The 24,671-nt window shown below is 34.3% G+C and overlaps 1 protein-coding gene across 6 annotated transcripts in view; it reads left to right on the top strand.

The window, feature by feature from the left end:
- LOC138699820 (trichohyalin-like) overlaps window positions 1-24,671 on the top strand; it is a 412,868-nt gene that overhangs the window by 82,892 nt on the left and 305,305 nt on the right. The gene's annotated exons all lie outside the window — the stretch shown is intronic.

Raw genomic sequence — 24,671 nt, 5'->3', positions numbered from 1 at the left:
TTCAATGCTCTCCTACTTCATTCGTTTTTATTGTGTGACGTGTTCAATATCTATTTCATCCATTTTTGATTTCCTCGTTTCCTGTCGTAACGTAGGCCTATTCATATTCATAGTTTCAAGTAAATGAACGGATATTAAAAAGAGGTACATGAAAGACGGTTCGCGTTTTATGCGTGTATGCTTTGCGAACACACTGTATTTGTATCCTCCAGCTTCAGGAGGAAGTAGAGAAGCAGAGGGAGGATTAGTCTCTCGTCGTTCTTTCTTCGCATTGTCCAAATGAACTTTCCGCTGACAGCCTTGTCTCTAGATGAACCAGACGTTCGTGCCGAAGCTTCTCAACTCCGGCTTTTCTTTTTGTGGAAACGTGAAACATTAATCCGAACTTTAATGCTTACTGATGCTGCTTGCTTAATTTTTAAGATTCTACTAAGGCATTCGGATCACATTCTGTATCTAATTAAAAATGTCACGAAACAAGAAGCTCAGATTCTTTTTGTGTATAGTTACAGCTTCACGGAACGGACGTCTAATTTATGATTGAAGAGACAGTCGTACAAAAGACGATACAGTATAACAAAAAAATATCAACAATTAATTGATAGAAATTAAGGATTTTTATACCACCTGAAGAAAAAGTGGCTGTTATTGTATCATGCGATTCTTCTGTTGAAAATCAAGACTTTTCTGTTTACAGAAATGTACAATATTTTATTTTTTCCCCTACAGAATACAAAACTAAAATGCCGGAAGATGTTGCATAGTGTTGCGCATGATTAGGCTGTATTCGAAGTAGTTGTTTGCGTGCTTTCATCCGGATGCCTCCGAATTACCTCCGATTGATGCCGCGCAGCGCAGGTTGTATATGCGCGTGGCGCAGATATACACTTTCCGCTGAGCATTCCTTTATTCAGATCATGTAGTAGTTTGAATCCTAGTATTTTTTCAATAAGTGTGCAATTTTGTGTTTATTATCTCATTTTTTGACTCCCTGTCATTTTTTTTTGCTTCAAGTACTACTTTAGCCGACAGATTTTTTTTTCTAAATTTCAAATTAATAGCATTTATGGAAAAGCATGTTAGTTTTATGTTACTGATCAACTTAATGTAATTAAATTCAATTATTGCAAAATCTACAGCAAAAGTAAAGTTTTTCAGTAGCTAATGTAAACAATTATAGTTTTCCTAGAAACATTCGTTTATTATTCACAAATAGTTACTGCCAATATTAGTCTAACCGATTGAGTTTAACGTAAAATATATTACATGGAATTTCAGAATGGAACCAAAGAAACGTGTGGTATGAATGTAATAAGGTTCATTGTTTAAAAATAACTTATTCAGGCTCTTTGTTACCTTTAACTCTGGAAAACACAATCTAATATTAATAAATATGCCGTTAATAATAAATAATAATAATAATAATAATAATAATAATAATTATTATTATTATTATTATTATTATTATTATTATTATTATTATTATTAGGCCTATTATACATAAAATTTAAAATACCGATAATGTAAATTGTAAACAATTTTAATAATAACTCCCTTGACTACTTTAAACTGAATGAAAGAATTTTCATGTGTCGGATATCCCACTGACAAATACCGCCAGGCTTGTATTTCAGTCGGCCTGCCGGTCGTCCTTGAGAATTCCGTCTTTCGATTGTCGCTTGCTCTGGAGCTCCGAATCCCTCCGTATGCTCGCTCTGCCACCTACGGTAGTACCGTAGAAGAGGGTAAAGTCGATCAAAATGTTGCCATTTTAAAAGTATATTGAGGTTATGCAATGGAGCGAAGTTCCTTAGAAAATAGCATTTTGTCGTCATATCCTTCACTTATGAAGACACGTTACAAGAATTGAATTACAATCTATAAAAAAACTGTTTTTTTTATTTGACTTGTAATCGAAGTTACCTGCTTAAATAGGGTAAAGTCGATCACCATTGAAATTTTAGTTTAAGATCGATTTTAAAATATTGCGGAGTAAAGTCGATCACTGTTTATGTTTTTAAAAACAAATTAAATGTATTACATATATATTTTATTTGTTATAAGGGGTGTAAAAACAATAATAATCTTCAATGTATGCCTTTAGCATTATATAGTGTATCTTTTGTTACTGTGATCATACTATGCGATACAATTAGGCCTGTAGGTCCCCGCTGTACAATCGTGACTGTGATTCCCAACTTATAAAACATAAAAACACATTTTAATACTCACATACCAACAAACAAAGATTTAAGAATTCAAAATTTACATTGAAATACCACCCTTCAATTACAATCTAAAATGCAATTCAACACTGCTTACGTTTATATCAGATTTATTTGAAATCTTCCGCACCTCAGAAACTACGTTGGTCCCATAGTCAGGTACAGAGGGGTGTACAAAATATGTTCCTTTGGCTGTGTTTCTCTTACGCAAGAAATTCACCATAATTTCGTCATCTCCTTTTCCCACCATTCCATCAATATAAGCTATACTATGACACTTTTCTGTTTATAAGTGTTAGTTGGAGGTATTTCGGTGAATAATTTATTCTTCCTGCTGGTCCTATCTGCTTCGAGTAAGTCAATGGCATGATCGACTTAACCCTACAAAGGTACAAGTTTTCTTAAAATAATAAGTTTCAATACTAACATTTACGAACTGCAAAACTATTATTTCAGGATACAATCTCAACGAAACGTACTTATGTATACTTCCTGTCTCCTTTCACTGCTGATATAATTTAGAGTTTGTAAGACTTAGTTTTCATTTAAGAGAAAAAGTTGAAAATAACAACTTTCACTTCAACGGTAATTACACTGTGTTCCCATTGTTGGCATTCGCAGGCTTTTTGTTGTCCTTCTCGCTTACATTTGCAATGTAAGGCAATGAAGTCAGCATAACAAAATTTTAACAAGTAACTGAGAAAATATATAATTTTCAATAAAAATCGCTAATGATCGATTTTACACCCACTGATTGATTTTACCCACTTCTACGGTACCGGAGATCATCGGACGAGAGCTGTTCGTAATATCCGATTCCTCCGTCAGTAGTAGGCCTACTCGTCTGCTGAGGAGCACTAGTGTTGCAGCTCTCACTCTCGGGAGATTTCTTGATGCGTTCAGTTACTCCGCTATACTTATAGATGCAATGATGCTTTCTTTCCGTAATATTTCGATTTTTTATCTTTTCTCCTGTACCGTATTATATGTAATTGAAATATGTAGCCTTAAAATATTGTGAGGTAATTAATATTGTACTATCTATACGTTTGTGGTTTGTGGAATCACAGACATTGAGCTGTCTCCGTAACGAGCGTTAGGAGACATACCTGCTGATAGGCAAATACAGTAGAACCTCTATTATCCGTAGTAATGAAGGGGGTGGACTGAACATAAATTAGGTGCACAATACTTTGTCCTACAATTTCGTAATTTCCTTCGTGGTCTTGTGTTTAACGTGCTATGTAGTGGATGAGGAGCTCACTAAAAGTTCGGTTGTCAACGACAGTTCTTAAGGGTCAAGGGTTGAAGGTTGATGATTGTCTCCGGAAACACAGGAATAGTAGAAATCTCATATTTTAGATTTACACTACTTCATGCTCTTTATTCAGGTTTTTTTTTATTAAATCAAGTACAGTTGTAACGCCAATCTCCTACTCTGAAACAACATTAACCACAGTTTCTCCTCTCCCAAATCTCTCGATTATTTGTAATTTTTCTCTACAATTAACACAACACGTTTTATTTTGGCAACTGTGAAAGACATTTTGCGTAGAAGTTATACCAGGGCTGGGCACGTTACGTGATTCTGAGAAATGAGCGCTGTGTGCTTTAAGGAGCTTGTCTCGCGAGCGGTGTGACGTATGCATACTGTACGTCATTCAGTGTCGGTGCAGTGGTGACTCTGCAATGTGAAGGCGAACTTTGAAGACGGAGCTTCCGCTCATAGACTAAAGCGGACCGCTACCCCCAATGCTTTTAATGTATCATGGGAGGAGTAGTTATTTTTCGTAGAGAGCAGTGGATTAGCAAAGTGTTTAATTTGTCATAAAACACTCCAACTGATTAAGAGGTTCAATATCCAACGACATTATTCTTTACAACATGCTACTGAATATGACAAATATGTTGGTAATGAACGCCATAAATTAATACAACTTAAAGAAAATGTTTCTCAGGTACATTATATTAGAGTATCTATTTGATATTTACATTGCATTATAAGTTATTATACACTTAGTAATATATAATTTTAAATTATACAAGTATTATGATATATAATATATAATATTATATATCATGAACTGTAATATACTATACTATGATATATCATATTATTTGTATAATTTAAAATTATATATTACTAAATGTACTATAATAACTTATAATGCAATGCAAATATCGAATAGATACTCTAATATAATGTACCTGAGAAACATTTTCTTTAAGTTATATTAATTTATGGTCATATATCATATCATATATCATATCATATCATATATCGCATCGCATCACATTATTTTATATTATATTATATTATATTATATTATATTATATCATATATCACATCATATTATATATCATATCATATCATATATCGCATCACATCACATTATTTTATATTATATTATATTATATCATATATCATATATCACATCATATTATATATCATATATCATATCATATCATATTATATCATATCATATCATATTATATCATATCATATCATACATTAACAGGTTGACAATAATGCACTTAGTAAATCGGCCATGAGAATTAGCTATAAAATTTGCCACGAAATTACAAAGGAATTGAAAACATTCAACGAAGGTGAATTCATCAAGCGATGTTTAATTATATTGGCAGATGAACTCTGTCCATAGCAAGTAGGGAAAGTGGAAGCCATATGCCTGTCTCGTAGAACCGTGGTGAGGAGGTTGCAGTATGTTCGTATGGGTTATGTAAATAAGCGTAATGATTTGTGTGTGTGCATAGAGCGAAGTTTGCTTCATTAAATTAATAAGAGCGTTATAAATTCTGTAATGTAGAGCTGTCAAAAAAAAAAAGTGGCCGCACTCGTGAACAGCGATTATTTTCAAAGTCCACTTCGGGTCGCGGCGATGTTACACGATGCATGTGCTTGTACAAGCAGTTTCGGAACTATGAAAGTGTTCCATATCTGCTCCTCGCAGACCAGCGGTAGAGTGCTTGTTTAATGATTCAAAGGTTCTGGGTTCGCGCCTTCTTCAAGTTTTCATTTTATTTTTTAATCGTTCTTTAGCGATGTAAATGATATTCAAATTATCATTTATATCCAGTTATCGTTCTTGATGGATATCACGTTATTTATATTTTGTCATCGTTCTTTAGAGATATGAATAAAATTCAAGTCATCATTTGTATTCTGTTATCGTTTTATAACGATATGAATAATAATTATTACTATTGTAGCTACGGTATCTCCAATGGGGGTTAGCCCTATTTTACATATGTATGGCAGGGCTATAGTTTTATACACAAAAAAGATAAGCATAAAGAGAAATGGAAAAGAAAATTAAATTAGCTTACGCGATGTAAACAAAACATAAACAATCCGTAAATTAGGCATTGCGATTGCAAAACAAATATCAGTTATCAATTTGAAACATACAAAAACATTAACAACACACATACGTAACACTTCTATAACACAAATATGCAGCTTTCCGTACCATACATCATAAATTAATACACAATAGTCACACAAACACAATCAAACTATAATTAAGACATTGCGATGACATCAAGCATCCCATAACTGACTCACATACATAACAAATCAAGCATCCGTTGCAACACATACACTTCAACATAGTAACCACACTTTTAAAAGTTACAAATTTGGCTCCAAGAAGAATAAATAGGACACTGTTACTAATTACTATTCTTCTACAATTTCTTAAATACATCTGTAATAGATCTGTGAAATTCCGATATGAATAATATTCACGTTTTTTATATTGTTATCGTTCTTTAGCGATATAAATAATATTCAAGTTATCATTTATATTGTTTTCCTTCATTAGCATTATAAAATAATATTCAAGTTATTTATATTGTTATTGTTCTTTCGCAATATAAATAATCTGTATTTTATGTAAGTAATTATTATAACACAAATAAACATCTTTCTTTGTAAAATAGGTTATTTTATTTAGATAATTAAATACGTATTATATAATATCTTATATTAATTAAACAAACCGATATTTATCATTTATATTGTGTTATCGTTCTTTAGTGATACTGTATAAATAATATTCAAGTTATTTATATTGTAATCGTTCTTTAGCGATATAAATAACATAAATTTAATATTAGGTTTGGAAAAATCCAGTTGCATAATATTGCTATTAGTTTTTCTTTTTGTATTATTACATTATACTATCTTGAACTACAATAAAATGAAAAGGAGTAACGAGGAATTGAACCTGAGACGCTGACATCTAAATTCCGACGTTCGTCCGCTGAGCTACGAGGGCAAAAGTGTGGAAACATTTTCGGAAAAATTGGCCCAATCACACTCTAAGATTTTCTGATGATTCGTACAAGCTAGTCCAGGATGCCGGGGGCAAAGGCTAATTGAGATTTCCCGATCTCTGATAGGGTCAAACATCCTGATAGAATTAATATTTAACCCTTGCCGTGACTTTCGGTGAAGTCCGGAGGGCCCAATTAGTCAAATCCACTCTCCTCATCTCCACGCTTGGGCCCCCTAGAATTTAATAAGATGCGAAAGAGATAGTGGTGTGCGGAAAGCAACGGGATGTTACCGCATTTAGGCCTATCCTTCCCAAGAAAAACTGCAAACATGAACAAAGGAAGCTTTAAATAGAAGAAGAAGGATCTTCTGCGGACCTCTGGAAAAAGAACTAAGGAGGAGACTAGTGAAGTGCTTTGTGTGGAGTGTGGCATTGTATGGGGAAGGAACATGGACATTACGACGAAATGAAGAGAAACGAATTGAAGCATTTGAAATGTGGATGTGGAGAAGAACGGTGCGTGTGAATTGGACAGATAGAATAAGAAATAAAATTGTGTTTGAAAAAGTGAGTGAAGAAAGAATGATGCTGAAACTGATTAGAAAGATAAAAAGTAACTGGTTGGGTCTCTGGTTGAAAAGAATAATAGACGACATTAGGATATGTGGATCATATGCGGAGACTAAGAGGAAGGCAGAAAATAGCAAAGATTGGAGATTGCTGGGTTTGCAATGAAAGACCTGCCCATGGACAGAACACTTATGTATGTATGTTCAGAATGCCTGGAATATCGTGTCTAAAAACAGTCGCTATTTGCAAAGACTAGTCAATTCCATGCCCACTCGACTGCAAGATGATCGAGATAAGAGGAAGATAGACTAAATATTGAATTGTGGCTTTTTGTTTTGTTTTTTGAATGCTTAATTGTTTGAATGTTTTAAGGCCGACGCTAGTAAATTTGTTTTGTTTATGCCACGAAAGATATTTTTATTGAGAATAAAATCTGTTTTCTTTCCATTTGCAGCCACAATATCATAATGATAAAGTCATGGCATAATATATTAATGAACCTGATGTTAATTACTAAAATAATCGTAAAAGAGACAGGAGTCATTATGTATAGTTTGTCTCTCTCAAAAACAGAACAAAAAAGAACATAAAAAGCACGTGGTTGTAGTCGAACGCAGGACCTCATGAATAAGAGGCCTGAACGCTACCATTATGCTATCGATAACACACAGAAAACTTCAATTATAACTGTAGATATCAGGCAACGTGGTCCAACAACATGTAACATCGCCTGTCTCCGAATTGTAGCGAAGATACCCGAAGGGCACTTTTGTTTCAGGAGAGCGGTCACTTTTTCTTTTGACAGCTGTACAATGGATTGATGTAATATCCTTATAAACTATTATGTACTGACAGACTGAATGACTAGAACAACCGTGGCTCTTGTTACATTAATGCAGGGAAGGTAGCTGTAATGCGAGTCCGTCACTGCGTGAGCGTTCTGCTCTGGCTTGGAATTCAAGTGACTTTCGGAGCGAGAGCAGCTCTGGCCGGCTAGACTGAGCCGCTCTCATGCCCGGCCCTGAGTTATACAATACGGCCTCTCGAATAGTAAGAATACGTCTAAGGACAGAATGCTACACGGGTTTGTGGAAGTTCTTGGGGGTAATTACTTAGAAAGCAGATACTGTAGTGGCTATTTTACAAGTAGATTAACTATTTATGTTGCGGACAGCGAAGCATTCCTATTACGTACTGCGTAAGGGTAAAAGCTTATATTAACCCTCTGTAGAAAAACTACGTAGAAACATAATGTACAGTAGCTACTTCATATTTGTTTCTGCTGCAAAAAAGTCGGACAATCCGACAATCGGTTAATAGGGTGACAGATAATCGAGGTTCCACTGTATGCCGCTTTCAAGTCGGACGATAATTTGCTCACCCAGTACTAGGCCTATACTATATTTTAATACGGAACTTAAAATGCTAGCCTGCATCGAAAGTACGTACGTATAAATAGATCAATAAACATATACATACAGAGTGATTCAAAGCCTGGAGACATAGATGAACTCCGTTATTAGTGCAGATAGAGGAAAATGTAAAGAGAGGGAAGTTATTGGAAATATGCAGTTTTCAATCTAATGTGCTTGAATTTTCAACAGAGAATATACCGTTGAGCCTGTACAGTAGTACGACACACCCGCCGGTCCAAATGCTGCCAAATTAGTGGCTTGCAGGATTCAAAAGGAAGATAGTACTGGCAAAGGAAGATTTTAATAGAAAAAGGAGTATCTTCTGAGGACTTATGAAAAAAGAACTAAAGAAGAGACTAGTGAATTGCTTTGTGGGGAGTGTGACATTGTATTAACACGAAGTGAAGAGAAACGACTAGAAAAAGCATTTGAAATGCGCTTATGGAGAAGAATGGTGTGTGTGAAAATATGGACAGACAAAATAGGAAATAAAGTTGTACTATGAGGAGTTGGTGAAGAAAAAATAATGCTGAAACTGATCAGTAAGAGAAAAAAAAATGCCTGGGTCACTGCTAACAAGAAACCGCTCATTGGAGGATGCACTGGAAGGAATGGTGAACGCGAGAAATGTTCGGGGCAGAAGATATCAGTTTTATTTACTTATTTATTTCTTTTATTTATTTTGATAATAATTGTAACATAAAATATAATATAAACAGAAAAACTTTAGCTCGCCCTTAAAAGAGTAGAACTTGTGCTGAGGGGCTGATTCCTGAATTGAAATTAAATATAATACAATTTGTCTTATGTCTACTACGGAATAACAATATATAAATTTAAATTTATAATTTTTCAATTTTTATAAAATCCATACATGACTTTTTAAATTTAATACTAGAACTATTAGAATTGACAAGATTAGGATATTAGGAAACATTAAGATATATAGGCCTAGCTCGTATGCGGAAACTAACAAAAGGAAAGATTGGAGAATGCTGGGTTTGCAGTGAAAGATCCGTTGGGTGGAAAGCTATGGTTGAATATATCATGTCACATCAGTTCAGATATGATATGATTTATGATATATATATATATATATATATATATATATATATATATATATATATATATGTTACGTTATATCTGTGGCTTGGTTCTAAAAGGGCCAATGTCAATTTTTTGCACTTTTGAGTTATATACACTTTCGAGCTTATCTCGATCTGTTCTTCCATATACTAAAAGGGCCAATGTCTGCTGCAGTTAATGTGGAAGGTACGGAGCATTCACAAGCCAATGTCATAGCTTCACTGTACAAAATAAGCAAATTTCAAACTCATTTATCTCAAAACTAACATTTTTGACATTGGCCCTTTTAGAACCAAGCCACAGATATGTTATGTTATGGTGTGATATGATATGATATGATATGATATGATATGATATGATATGATATGATATGATATGATATGATATGATATGATGTGATATGATATGATATTATATGATATGATATTATATGATATGATATGATATGATATATGATATGATATGATATGATATGATATGATATATGACATGGTATGATATGATATGATATATGATATGATATGATATATGATATGATATGATATATGATATGATATGATATATGATATGGTATGATATGATATGATATATGATATGATATATGATATGATATGATATGATATGATATGATATGATATGATATGATATGATATGATAATGTGCAATACTTGATGACATGGTATGGGATACATGTGGAGCATGGGGAAACTCACGAACACTTACGCCTATTGTACAGGTCCATTGTGTTATCTTACAATTTGACATGCTCGAAACATGGCAGTTAGATTTCCATTAGGTTTCTCTGAGATCAGGTCATTTTACATACCTCAAACTTTTTTCCAAAGGAAGCAGTGCTAAGAGTCTTACTCGCTACAGGTCCTGTTTGAACCCGGGTACGTCTTATCAAGTGGAAAACAAGAGTTAGAACACGGGTGTATAAATATCATGGGTGCACTTATAGTTTAAACACAATAACTAATCCAAGAGAACTGAGTGAGCACGAAATATACTTGAAACTCGGTTTCATTTTTTGTTATAATCTTGCTTCTGTTACCGTCGTACACATCCTTATGTTGAACCAGTGCACCACCAAACACCTCAGGTAATTTCCTTCTCAAATACATTATGTCAGTACAGAGAAATACATTATGTCAGTACAGAGAGAAAAATAACTGAGTCCCCAGTTCTCCCGTCTGTCTTTTTTTTTTCCTCTAGTACAGTACAACATACATTTTTTCTCATTGTTCTTTTTTTATTTTTTGTCCCCTGTGTTTATTCCTTAATGTTTTCCTACACGTGATTCTTGTGTTATTTTAGCTCATTTTTCCCCATCATTCCTTTGCATACAAATATGTCTCATATTTGCTGCAGGGGCTATGTGAAGTAGTAGCCTACTTTAGTCAGAATATCAATAACGTAATATTTTGACGTCAAAGTGAATCCATCGCTTTGTTTGATTTCTGGAATAAATTATTACTTTCTTGCCTGAAGGAAACAGTTGTAGGAATTGAAAAGCTAGCAGTAGTGACAACGAAAGCTTTGCGAATTGAAAGACTCTCATCGTCAGCGTAGGAAAAACTGCCTATTGTCTTTTATTAACATACAAAGAAGTAATTTTATTGATAATATTGTAATAATTAAAATATAATCTCGCTGTATCTTTCCAAAGATTACAACGAATACTATATAAAGTGAATTGTGTCTGAAATTCTTTACGTCTGTCAAATTTCCCTTCCTCTTTTCCTTTTTGCTTCTCCATAAATTGCTCGTAGGCATACTTTCTTTTTCTCTTTCGTTTCTTTCACACTTTCCTTTTCTGAGTTTAACTTATTTATTTCTCTAATTTTTTGTCCTCCAGATTTTCTCTTCCTATTTATTTATCATTGTTTCATTCTTTGCATCTTTATTCTCGTATATGTTTCTGTCATTTCCTACCATTTTCTCTTTTACTCGTATTTTTATTGGAGTTCCATTATTGGACCTAACGCGTTGCAAATGTTTAATGGAATGTGTTCTTCTGTATTTATTTTTATTTTTTTTTTGTTTCTTATTTTTACTACCTAAATCGTGTTTATTTATCACTTAACGCCAATATGTATCCCACTGTGTCGTTGTTTTTTATTATTATTAATCTATTTTTTGTGTAAATTTTATTCAATTGTCGGTTTCTGGTTTAATTATGTAAATCCTACTTAATTGTAATTTAATACTAATATGTATACTAATGTGTTTATTTTTATTTTTACTGTGCACATTTTTTATTGAATTATCGGCTTCTGTTTTTATGTGATTCGTATTTGATTCTAACAACATTAATATGTATTCCACTATGTTTATTTTTATTTTATGAGGTAAATTTTATGTAACTACCTCTTTTGATCTCATTATGTACCTAAATTGTATCAGTATGTAATTACTTAATTCCGATCCAGTTTTATGTTCAACTGTGTAAGCAATTTTTATTCCTGGTTGAGTGTAAGAGAAGGCCTTACGGTCTTAACTCTGCCAGGTTAAATAAACCCATTATTATTATTATTATTATTATTATTATTATTATTATTATTATTATTATTATTATTATTATTATTTTATTCATTTTTCATTCTTACGCTTGCTTTATGTGTTTCTCTTCTGTAATTCCCCTTTTTTATTTCTCCTTTTCGTCCATGTTTCCTTGCACTTCCCTTCCTTCTTCCCTTCATCTTTCTTATTTCTTTTCTTCTACCGTGTTTCTCCTTTTTCTTTATTTTTTCTTTCTTAGTTTTTTCCTTTTTTCTTCCCATTTTCTTTTCTTCCAGATTATCTTTTTACTCCATTGCATTTTTCTCGCTTTCCCTTTCTTTTTCCTCCTCCTGTCCTTGTTGTTCACTTCTCTTTCCGTCGCTTTTCTATTTCTTTCCTCTTTTCTTGTTTTCTCTTTTTCTCCCCTTCTTTCATTGCTTTCACATTATTTATGCTTCCGCTGTTTTTTTTTCCTTCACTACTTCCTCTTTCCTTGCTCTTTTCTTGCTTTCTTTATCCTGTCGTCCTTCCTTACTCTCTTTTCCTGTAGTTTCCTACTTCCTCGTTTCTTTCATGCCTCATACTTTTATCCACAAAGGCGCTACAGCTCAGGTTCAGCCTTGGTGTACTATTAACAATTCGGATATCTTGTTGCCTTAGACGAGGTCGTCGTCATTATCCACTATTCCGAGGCTTTGTGGCTTTCTCAACGATAAGATCGTTGTAACTCAACGCCCAACTCCTAACATGGAGGACCAAAGACTTTTCTCTTGAAGTTAGAGATAGATTATTATTTACCTAAGACCCCTGGGTTTTATTGTGAGGCTAGCGAGCGATCCTAGGAAGGGAGGTGTGTTGCGCAGGCCGAGAGACGCAGTACTCCATCCGACAGTTTACGTCGTGAGAAAGTCTGCAATTCCTTCTGTACTAATTAAGTGTAGAAGATATTGCTAAGCGGTACTTTTACTGCGCTACCGGCGTCCGTCTGTGTGTGAAGAATCTTAATAAATTAGCTTAGTGAACATATATTTCTCACACTCAACTTGTCTTTAACAGCAATCAGAGATGTTACGGAAATAATCTGTCTCTACCATCCCCTATTTCTGCCTCTAGTTTCTTCCCATATGTCTTCCTTTATTTCCGTCTTAGATCCTTTCTTTGCTTCCATCTTAGATTTTTCCTTTATTTCCGTCTTAGAATCTTCCTTTGTTCCCATCTTCGCTTCTTCCTTTGTTTCCGTCTTAGTTCCTTCATTTGTTTTCGTCTTGGTTTCTTCCTTTATTTCCGTCTTAGTTTTTTTATTTTCTTTACTTTCAGAGGGTCTTAGACTAGAAATGTTTAGTTTAAATGTAGTTTTGTTTATAAGTATGAATAAGAGTGTAATTGTTTGTCTTATATGAACTGTTGCATCAGTGAAGCGTGGTGAGTCAGTGAAACGTAAAATTAGGTTCATTTATTATTTAATTTATTTAACTAGCTAGCTAACACAAATTAAAATTATAAAACAATGTTTCTAGCCACTACCGTAAGAGCTAGGCTCGTGTGCGGTGTGGTCTTAGCCAATAATATAACATAACATTTATAAGGACAGTTTACTAAATACAGTAAGTAACTTAATTCAAACCAATAAATAACACACAAGAGCCAAAAGAAGAAGAAGAAGAAGAAGAAAGAGAAAAAGAGAGAAAAAACACATTTGATATACACTAAATTGACAATCCGACAGAAGCCAGTGATATTCAATAAAAACATGAATATAGTCCACAGAAATAAAGGGTAAGAAAATACACACATTTGTTAATATCATATATCACGAATAATTTTGTAAATTTCTTTTTTAAAAGTTTCAATTTTTAAATATTTCAAATTTGGAAAATGGTTTGTAATTTTATTATAAAGTCTTGGGCCGAAACTAGCACCATGTTTAAGAGCTGCACTTGTATGACATTTAGACTCAATTAATGGGAAAGTAGACTTTGTCTTCGAGTACGATATTCATGTCGACTAGATTTATGTTTTATTTGAATTCTGTGGTAGTAAGTTAGTAAACTATATTTATAAATGTCTTCAATAGTTAATATTATAAAATCTGTATAAATTAAATTTGTTGGGTAATCCACATTTTTAGTTAGATAAATTTTTATTAATTAGATTCTTGATGTATTATTATTAATTGTAATTAGTGTGTATTAATTGTATTGTGTATTGTAATTTTATTGTGTGTACCACTACCACCGGGTGTTTGCCCACTACATTTTGCATGACCTTAGCTTTCTTCCATGGATATAAACAATGGGGCAGCTAAGTAAAGTACAATTGGTCGGAATTAAATTTATTAGGCCTATATCGAATATTAAAGAATATTTAATTAGGGTGATGATTGGAGGAATCAGGACTGTATTAAATACAGAATCATTGAGCCATAGATTACCGACAAGATGGATTCATTTTGAGTAAAAAAGAAGACTTTCCTTTTCTATTTATTTATATCTGTTTCTTCTTTCTTTAATTTCTTTTCTCATTCTTGCATTCTTCCTACCTCTCTTTTATTTTCTCCTACATTGTTTGTTTATTTTACCTTTTCTATTTTTTCACATCCTTGTTGCATGCAGTTTCCTTTTTTCTTCTTATATCCTCTCTTTTTTCCTATCAATATACTTAACTTAGCCACAGTTCGGAAAGCAGGCTGAATGTTTAGAACCGAACTACTTGTTGCAAATCACGTGGTTCCTAATCCGTAACATCTTTCGATTTTCAATTACGATTTTTTTTTCAGATTAATTTCGTCCCGTTAAAAATCGTCCTTTGTAGCATGGAAATGAGCCATTTCACCTATTCGTATTGACTGCTCCAAGTGAGACTAGACAGAGCTATAAAAAGGTTTGTCTGTATACCGAATAGATTGCTTCTGCTAGTGACGTGTGTGCACCGTACTCCGTCCTTGTTGTTCACATTTTCACTTGGTCTCGAAGTGTTATCGAACCAGTCAATGACAGGATTTTTTTTTTTCAATCTCATTCCTATTTACAGAACTGCACATGTCCCTCGTAGCGATGCGAAGTCCTCGGAGCGGCTGAAATTCATTTATAATATGAACGGTGTCCAAAGCAGCGAGCACAAATAAAAGACCAAATGAATGCTAACATAGACCGTGATGGCAGTGTATACGTTGACATTTCAAAGCTTACCAATGCGAGGGGCAACAAGTGTTTCGGGTGTGTTTGACCTCGAAACTGTCACTCTGCCCTGATTGTAGTTTCCAATTGTAAGTCTTTATGTGTTTTATATGATAAAGGTTTCACTCGTTACTTTTCCATATCTGTTAATATCCCTTTTAAAAGAAGATAGAATTAAAAGCAGTCAAGTGTACGTTTATTGTTTATGACAAATTGTAATTATAGAATTTAAACAAAATAGAATTTTCTTTATACGTAAGAGTGACCCAAAGGCTAGCACCGCATCCTCAAATTCATTATGCCTTGCCATACCTTTATTCACGAACTATAGTTGAAGCCATGTGTTGACTCAACCATGTAGGTAAAGATCCGTTAAAGTGCCACTGGAGTACCCTTTTACATCCCCGAACACGTGCTATGACTCTTTAGATTGATACCATCTCTACGCTCCTACTTTCTGGTATTATATAGAGGATTCCACGTTAAGGAAATAGCATTGAATATATGGGGGCTGTTCCAACAACTGTTTATAAGTATTTTTCTTGAGAACTGGGAATTAATTAGTTTCCTTTAATCCATAGAACGTAATTTCATTGAGAACTAGAGTGATTTCATGTGCTAAAATTGTGTTACACTTCTAAAATTACCATATATTTAATTTACGAATAACAGGATAACAGCTAAATTGGTGGAATAACCTTCCGCTTTCTTGCCAAGTAGGGATGGCACAGTAGAGGCTAAGATTTCACACTGTTAAAACACGTACAACATTGTCTGCGCTTATTATTTATAAAGTACACAAAATTTAATAAATTGTCAGAAAAAAGAAAGGCATTAGGTATGTAACTTAGGTTCTTCTTTGATTATAGTGTGAAGTTAATAACGGAAAAAGTGTACTGTACATAATTCTAAATTTGTATTATATGCACTTCTTAACATTTAATAACGGGAAATGTCTGCTGCACATAATCTTACTGTAAATCTGTATTATAAGCAATTCTTAACCCAGTAAAATTACTGTATTTATGTTTAACACAGTTTTATTATTATTATTATTATTATTATTATTATTATTATTATTATTATTATTATTATAATTATTATTATAATTATTATTACTATTATTATTATAATTATTATTATTATATTATTATTATTATTATTATTATTATTATTAGCTTAACTATAATGTATATTTTATACAATAAAGTTTTCTTGGATTAAAAAAAATAGTCAGTATAAGGCGAGGAGTACTGATTTCTCGTTGATAATTTGGCCTTATACTCAGAATACGTTCTACTTTATTATTATTATTATTATTATTATTATTATTATTATTATTATTATTAAGTTATTATTAAAGTCTACTCATTAGTAACGCTTCTCCTTACAAATCAAGCATGCCAAGTTTGATTTCCCAAGTTGGGCGAAAATAGATTTTTTTTCTGATTGTGATTATTTTGTGATATATAAAACAGCGGGATTTAAACATTCTGGCTGTTGCATAGAGCATTCATTTTCAGCCAGTGTGCCGTAAATGATCCGCTGGTGTGCTGCGATAAAACGAAAATAGTGAAGGTTGTCGTAGCAAAAATTGGAAAAATGAAAGTCGAAAGAGTAGTAAAAAAAAGTGAATTCACAAGAGTCATCGTTCAGTAAACACTGTAGGTGTGCGAGAGGCAAGGAAGAGAATGACTGTCGTTCACCCGGAGTTGCCAGATCGTGAGGTTAAAATATCGTGCCAGCCTTAAATAATATCGTATTTCACTTGTTTTCGTGAAGAAATTCCCCTCCCCCGCTGAGGATCCATTGGTTTAGATAAGGCCTGCACAAGGTTTGCGCTCTCCGAGCCGACTCACAACTCATGAGCGGACTGCAGATATTAGCTGCGCTCTGTATAAGGGTGGACTGGAAGAAGAGGTGATCTCGTACAAAATGTACACAAAAGGAAGTACTATTACGAGTGTTCATGGAATGAATTCCCGTTCAGTCTTTGCAAAAGTATCTTGGCCTGTTATTAATTAATAAAGAAATATTTATTTTCCAGAAATAGTAGAAATTCTATAGGTACTTAAATGTACAATATCATTTTGTTATATTTTTATTTATCAGTACATCAAAACGAGGTTTTATGCTGTTAGCAGCTGAAAGGAACAGTAGCCTACTGATCATAATGAAACATCAGTTACAGATGTTCGATGCCTGCCTTTATTAAAGTTGATTATAGAAAACAGTTGCTCACAAATATAAATGTTGAGCCAAACATAGCACTCATTTTCACAGCCAGCCTGTGTAGTCGTCGATATTATTGCTAATGTTTAGTCTTGTAAAACTCAACCAGGCTATATTATTCAAACGATCTATAGCCCTTAGGTCACATTTAGGCCAGTAAATATATTGGCATGAGCCGGTCGCATTTAAGCACACTTAAATGTAATCGACCTGCCCGGAATCGAACCCGCAATCTCGGGCATAGAAGTAATTAAGAAAGTACCTCTGATAAGACAATGCATTTCATATTCATAACAAATAAATACCGACTGTACCTATCTCGGTTAATAATGCAGCTTTAAACTCCTGAACCTTTTCACTGCGATCTTCTCCAACAAAACAATCGTAAGTATCTTTGGGCCGTATTCATAGACATTTTTAGTGCGGGCTTTCGGTGGATGATCAGCGAACTAACGTTTTTCGTATTCATAAACCAGTGTCAGCGATATGATATGATATGAATCTTTTTTAGCACGTTCGTAGCCCGGGCTAGCGAAATGTCTATGAATAGCACCCTTAATGTCTGCACTCGTAATGACGCATTAAGTTATGTTTCTTTCTGCCTTTCAAAATGTTGTGGCAGATAAGGCACTGAGTATTTACTCCAGCAGCTATGAAAAAATAAGCATTTTCCCATGCAACATTGAAAGAATTTGCCTGATGATCATTTTTCCGTATTTTAGATTCCTCCATACTGTACTGTAGCAGCAGGTAAGCAACGTGAAACAGTTACTGAAAATAGGCCTACACACTGCACTCCACTAGATAGCTGAATGGTCGTTTCCCTCTCCTCTATGTCATTCTGACGCATCTTCCTCTCCGTTTCGGCGAGCGGAAAACACGGCTCTTCCGCTCCGAAGGAGCGCGCGCGCTCGTTGAGCGCTGTTTGTGCAGGTATGGTTTAGTTCAGCCGTGGCGAAAATGTGATCGTGCGCCGACCCACTGTGTAACTGCAACGTGCATAGCACTTATGGAGGGAGGCGGACACCCGAAGGGAAGTAAAACAACTGTCTGAATTATTAACGGGTTTTCATTTTCCTTACGTCAGGCACTTAAATATAATTTTATACAATATAAGGTTACAAAATAATGTTTTGTACGTGTAATGTAGAAAAGAATAAACAAGAAAACATAGGACACATTATCACAACCTAAAATTAACTGTCTTCAGAATGTCTCTGCGACAGAGTTTCAAAATCAGGAATTATGTCACTTGCTGTCAGTCGTAGTTGATCACGATGGTGTTTGTCTGTCAGTCGTGATCTAAATTTCGTTTTTACTATTTTCATTGTTGAAAATAATTTTTCACAAATGTAAGTTGTAGTGAACATGGCTTCAACGGAGCAAGCGAAAGAACGAAGCTTCGGATATTTATTTTTTGGCAAAGATTTGAAAAGTTCAACATTTGTCAAGTCCTTACATCTAGCTTTCATTTAACATCACATTGTAAATCTGTGAGTTTAAATTGTAGATCTAACCGCATTATTCGTACATCTGCTGAAAAAGGATCGACGTACAGAGATAATAATAGTAGTAATAATAATAATAATAATAATAATAATAATAATAATAATAATAATAATACAACCTATTAATGTTTCATTAGTAACATGTCGTATAATGCCATTTTATGTCATACAACCGTTTTCCTCGTAATACTTGTGAACAAATCAAACATTTAATATCCTTATCATATTGGCAGCAAAAAATGCGTCCTCCCATCCTACTTGAAACTTTCGTTTTTGTAGAGGTACATGGTTTCGAGAGAGAAATACAAATGGAACGGAGTTTGACTCCAGTGAGTGAGAGGGTTGGGGGAGGTAGGAAGCAAGAAAAATGCATAGCTATCGTTGCGAGCTACAATGTGCTGGCGAGTCACATTTTCGCCACGGCTGATTTAGATAATATGGGTGTGTCGCGGGGTTCTGAATTACAACTTTAGTGTGCCAAATATTGAAAAAAGTTGAAAAACGCTGGCATAGGATACAGAAAATAATAGTTTTCATACAGAAAATCTTTCAATAGTTTCTGTTTCAAAATTTGCTTACCAAAAAATACAATTCAAAATGTAGCCTACAGCAAATTGAAAAAAAGGGGCTATAGGGCTTGTTTCTACTATCACTTCATTTTCTCTGTCGTTATCATTGCACACATCACATAGCCAACGATACTAAAAAATGACGTATTGGTCCTTCTCTTGCCGCTTCCAGAACGCTGCGAGTCGTAGGCCGTGGATCGAGCTTTGCAGCGCATAACGCGATATCCACCTGGTGGAATGTTGTGTGGAGTTATCATGTTTAACAGGTCAGTGACAGACCCCCCATTAGGGACGCCGTCAAGTGCACCATCATGTGGAACATTTCAGTATAGGCAGCATCGAACCGGCTGGCTGGATGGGTTTCTATTACACAGCTGAGAGTTACTTTCCCTTGTAACTCGCCACACGTTTGCGAAGGTCATGAACATTACTTTCTGTATCCAAACGGAAACACAAAATGAAGTGAATATGAAGGGTTCAGAACTATCGTGGGCCAAGCGCCATTTACTTAAACCGTAGAAAACAAGGGTTAAAATGAAGTTATTACCATAATTCAATGGAAACATATAGCAAGTAATATAAAGTATACACATTAAAACTAAATGATATATCAATATTCATTAAACTATGGTATTCACTTAACTTTAATCCTTGCTTTCTGCGTTTTTAATAAATGGCGCTTGGCCCACTATGGCTCGGAACCCTTCATATATTGTGACTGTTTCATAAATGTAGTCATTCCCTTATCCAATTTGGTATGCAACGAGCTTGAAATTAATCTGACGCAACTTTCTAATTTTTTCTCCTTCTTCTGCTCTTTCCTTGACTTTAGGTGTGGACTTAGGCATATTTATGTACTTTTTCTGTATCAACACAACAAGGACATGCAGGAAGTTTGTTATGTGGATCAGCACGTCGCTAACATCCCACGTAAGATAACACAGACCTTTACATTTGCAGTAAATGGACAAATAGCTATGCCTGGGACGAGATTCAATCCCAAGTTCACGGTTTGCAGGAGCCATAGAGCTGGGTTTCTAGCCGATAGAGAAGAATCCGCTTTGGAAATCTGTATCGATGATAGTGTTGGTCACAACAAAAATCTAGATGCATGATATATTATTAAAATTGGATTTGTCGTACTATATTAGAATAATTATATTGTACATTTTCATATTTTTCGCTTCAGAATACTAGCTAATTAAAAAAAATTATACTAATGACTAGTTAAATCTTAATCTGTAATATTCTTTTACCCCTGAAACTAAAGAATAATGATATTTGACTAACAACTTCAAACTAATAAGTATAACTCTGAAAATATTTAGATTAGGACACAAGTTCATATGACTTTTTTTCTCAGAATCTTTTCGGAAATAAGTGGTGGTAGATCTCGTGAATCACCCTGTATATTTATGTATATATGTAGTCCTATATATTAATTCATTTGTTTATTTATTTATGCCTATGCAATTTATTTATTTAGTTATGAATTCATTTGTTTGTTTGTTTGATGAAACAAAATGCATAGTCTTTCAAGGTAAATACAGCATAAGACCAAAAATAATAGTAAATAATAAAGCCATTGAACATGTTCGAAGTTTTAATTATCTAGGATGCGAAATTTCATCTATCCATCAAGGAGATATTGAGCATAAAGCACACAAGCTTCAGAACTTCTGTGGAACAATCAAAAGAACATTGAAAAATAAAGTTAGGAAGGAAACATTACTTACATTCTACAAAACAATGGCTTTACCTGTATTAATGTATGGATCAGAAAATTGGACCATGAATACCAAAAATAAGAGAATGGTTGAAACATCGGAAATGGAATTCTTACGCTATGTAGCTGGATTTTCCCTAAAGGCCCATTCACAATGAAAATTAAACATAATCGTAACATAAACACAGACGTTTGCGCCCAGACTACCAAATGGGATCATTCACAATGATTCACATAAGCATTGACATAAACATTACCGTAAGACGTTAACATGAATGTTTGCAAACTCCAAACTTTCATGCTTATGCTTACGTGATTTACAAACAGAACACAATCGTGGAGCGCTGAAGTATACGACAGAATATGAGGAAATGGCGTCGTTGTTATGTTTCCATGATTACCAAGTATGTTATGTTTATGTTCCCATCGTGAATGATGGTATGACTTCTCGATTTTACCGTAACGTTTATATTCTTAAGTTAACGCTTACGTTATGTTTTTCATTGTGAATGAGCCTTAAGAGACCAAGTACGGAATGATATTATACGAGATAAGCTGCATATAGCTGACTTAAATAGTATGATTCGAGAAAATGAAACAAATGGTTCCAACATATACAAAGAATGACACTATCAAGACCAGCTGATGCCTTTATGAATATAAACCAAAAGGAAAACGAAGTATTGGTCGACCGCGACTATGATGGGAAGACAACCTCTGAGTCGGGAGGGATTGGAATCGGTCCACCTTGAAGTAGATGATGATGATAATGTTTGTTTGTTTGCTTGCTTTGTTTGTTTGTTTGTTTTTATTTTCAAAGAATTTTACTAAAAAATGGCAAAATTACTTCATACCTATACGGGCGATATCAGTGCAATTTTAAATAAAATTGTATTTATTCATACAGATGAGTTAATTAATTACTGTTCTTATAACGATTTAATTACACTCATACTCTTGTTTTTTTTCCTTTCTTCGGTTACTGTTTATGTTTTTGTGAAAAATTAGACGTCCACTTTACATTTTTATAAAGGGAAGTAAGTGACAAAAAATCTTAATTTTTAAAATCTTAATCAGAGTGAGAGAAGAGATCGAGCACTTGAGACTTAAGAGCTTTAACATTTTCCAAAGAAAGCCACTGCTTAGGAAATTAGTTGAATGGGATGTTTTAAAACACGGAGCTGGACATGGAAAGTCTGTTAGCTTCATGAAAGTGTAATCAATCACCGCACTGTTGCTGGTAATGACAAGCAGATCAATGGCGGATACAGCCATCAATCTGTCCAAGATGTGACGCATTTTGCCTCCGGCTGGTAGCCCTCATTATGTACTGAACCTGTCACGGCGTCGCCGTCGACTTTTGGGCCAGAAATAGAAGAATGGCTGGGGCGGGGAGGACCTCACGTGCTTCTCAAGCTGATGCAGGGGATGTAAAAACTCCACGCTCTATTGTAATCCAACCCCTCTACGTTCAGAACTTCATTAAGGAAGAAAGAGTGATTGTTGTACTCTGCGGTCTGATGTAAAAGGAAATTGTCTGGTATTGTTTTGCTTCGCCTTCAGAGAGCTCAGCCATGGCTTAAGCGATTAAATGGCGGCGTCTTCAAAGAGTTACAAGGATTCAGACCTCTGCATATCGGCTTTGACATTATTTGAAAATGGGAGCTTTCGCTTGGTTTTGCAACGGGGCAACTTTTAGGTTTTCAGCGTGTTGAAACAGAATGTCTGCATCATCTCGGCTCACATTTAAATGCATTTATTTTAACATTTCCGTTCTCGTTCGCGTTGTCGTTTCCGTTCCCGGTTTATTGTGAACCAGCCTTTATCCACATATAGTGTAGTAGATATGTTCATGTAAAAGATACTTTTTATGAATAAGAAGGGCATATTTTTCTTTTCAGATTCGCTATTACGGTACCCGGTTGCACAAAGGTCTAAAGCACCGGTTCTCAACCTTTTTTAGTGACGTAACACTATTTTTAATTTAGAACATTAACTATACCATTAAGGGGAGTCATCAAGCCCTATCTCAGTAATGTTAAAACAGCAATATTAATGAATGACCCGTTATCTCAGAACATACTATGTATAGAAATGTGATATTTTACAGGATATTTATGCTTTCCTTCTGAGTGTAGTGATTTGTTTTGATGATGAAAATTCTAATATAAAAAATATGATTTTTTATGAACTTCTAAAATAAAAAAAATATACATTTTATTTCTTTTTAATAAACTATTACAGCAAATATGCATACATTCATATATGAGGCCTCGCCGTCCTCATTGAATAAACACTGACTATAAGTAGCCTTAGGCCTACTGTAAATATCTATTAATTTGAGAAAAATTCGTTCCGGTACCGGGAATCGAACCCGGTTCTGGATTTGATTCCTGATGCCGGAACGAATTTTTTCTCAAATTAATATATATTACAGCAAACTCAATCAAAGAAATTCCACATCATCACAGGTTATCTGAAATTTGTGGTAAAAATTTCATACAGATAGATCTAGTATTTTCTGAAAGAAAAAAAAAGGTCATATAGGCCTATGTTGAAAAATTTAGTTTTAAGTAAATCACGTTCAAAATAGAAATGTCCATAAAACTCACTTAGTACAGAAAAAATGTTTCAAAAGCTTCTAGTTAGTAATCCTTATCTTCTTCTCTGTCCTGCTCACCTAATACTGCCCTCCTCTAGGATCTTGCCTCTTTGGTTGTGTTTGTTACTGCTATCTCATTCGCAATATGTCCAAGTTCGCCATGTTTTCCGAGGTATTATATGTATATCCTATTTGAATACCTAGATCCTTCAACACCCGTGTTCTATTCTTGCAGTGTATCCATCATTAAAGCCTTGGTTTTTCTGAACCGACACATGCGACGTGCGAGGTGCGAGGCCCGCCTTGCACAAATCTGGACTACGCGAGAGATAGTGAGTGGTTTCTATGGCTGCAAGGTACGCAGACCTCGCATCTCGCAGTTACAGAAACCACTCACGACCTCTCGTGTAGTCCGGATTTGTGCGAGGCGGATCTCGCAACTGGCACGTCGCATTCGTTGGTTCATAAAAACCAAGGCTTAAATGTGAGTACATCATCTATTACACTAAGTTCCAACGTTGACATACCAACAAACACATATTTTGGAACACGGTACAAACAACGTTATTGAATGATTCAATAGTGTTCTGAGTTCTTTTTCTCAAACGGTTTTTTTTAATAAATCAGAATGGGTAAGATTTTGAAAGACAGGCTTTATGAAGCATTAATTTTACTACATAACAAGTCAAACCACAATTAGACAATTAAGCAATTAGATCCTAAGATCAAAATTTTTTGTGAAAAAAAAAAATAGTATTT

The sequence above is a fragment of the Periplaneta americana genome, chromosome 5 (genome assembly GCF_040183065.1).
Source record: "Periplaneta americana isolate PAMFEO1 chromosome 5, P.americana_PAMFEO1_priV1, whole genome shotgun sequence".
NCBI lineage: Eukaryota > Metazoa > Arthropoda > Insecta > Blattodea > Blattidae > Periplaneta > Periplaneta americana.
The sequence above is the reverse complement of the archived record's forward strand: the minus strand, read 5'-3'. Positions and strand labels throughout refer to the sequence as shown.